The sequence below is a fragment of the Trichechus manatus genome, unplaced genomic scaffold (genome assembly GCF_000243295.1).
Source record: "Trichechus manatus latirostris isolate Lorelei unplaced genomic scaffold, TriManLat1.0 scaffold00243, whole genome shotgun sequence".
In the NCBI taxonomy this organism is placed as follows: domain Eukaryota; kingdom Metazoa; phylum Chordata; class Mammalia; order Sirenia; family Trichechidae; genus Trichechus; species Trichechus manatus.
Genome location: NW_004444179.1, coordinates 2,515,195 through 2,516,566, shown reverse-complemented (window position 1 = coordinate 2,516,566; position 1,372 = coordinate 2,515,195).

Below are 1,372 nucleotides of genomic sequence, written 5' to 3'. Positions count from 1 at the left end.
TGATTTAAATCCTCTCAGTGTGGTAAAAAGAAAAAGATGCTTCATCAGGAAAAGCAGGGAAGTTGTACATTTTTAAAATTATAATGTTATTATGAAACAAATCTAGAAAAAAAAAAACTAAACGAAACTAAACCTCACCAGATAGACAAACTGCAGGCAGTTCTGTGTAACCGAAAGGATTCAGATGAGTACACAGATACTTAAGCCTTCTTCTATCGCCTTAGAGCAAAAAATGTAAACTTGGAGTCACACAGACACATTTTTATCAGATATTATGCATTGGTTTTCTCAAATCTTTCTTTCCCTGCGTCAGTGAGAACCTGATCTTTCTGAGATATAACCTACTGTTTGACAATATGAATTCAGAGGACTCAAGCACCATGAAGAACTTCTTCCAATTTAACTCTCAAATATGGAATGAAATCAAATAGAACACTACTCTATCTCAATTTATATCTTTTCTAAAAACAGAAGTTGACATTGGCATAGTAATCTTTTAGCAAATTTGGCAGAAAAAAAAAAATTCGGTTCTATCTTTTCAAAAGAATTCTGCTTCTCTTAAAAAGAAATGTTCTTGGAGACCTATAAATGACAAGAAATGCCTTTCAAGCCCTCCCTCAAACACTGTCACATTTACCAGATGACATTTTCTTCTACTTCATATAACTTATCTGACACAGTAGCGCATCAGCAATATACTACAGGGGAGATAATTGGAATCAAGAAAGCTAATCTACCTTTCTGCTTCAACTGTCAGAGAAAAAAAATGAAGTCACAGCAAATACTTTTAAAAGTACAACAGTAGAATGTCAATTTCCTGACTCAGCAACCCAAATAAAAATGGCAAATCTATTCACAGAGTTTTAAGAACCTGCCACATCCGGTATTCAGTGGTATAATGTGCTTTCATTGCTAACTTGAATGGAAGTTGTGGAAAAGAAAGATGTGACAAACCCCTAGCGCCAACCTCTAAGCAAGGATATGACACCCTGTGTACAAGTGTACTATCCAGTAAGTTCAGATGAGTTAAAAGAATACAGCTAATACTCTGGTCTCACAGAGCAAAAGTTTCAGGAAAGCCATTTCAAGTATGAGAAAGGACAATGCTTTCCAAATGGTACTTATAGCAAACAGTGCCTTCTGGCAACAAAGTTATCTGGAAGCCAAATGGACCCAGGTAAAATCTGAACAGCATGATATCCACACTTCCCCATTTCCCTTATGCCCTGAAACAAAGACTCTTATGACTAGACAAAAGCCAACTTGTCAATTATAGAAATTTCCCTGCTTGGAAGACAAAAACAAAAGGTATTAAAAAAAAAAAAAAACTATCTTACTTGATGAATATTTTGTTCCAATTTATATCATGTCA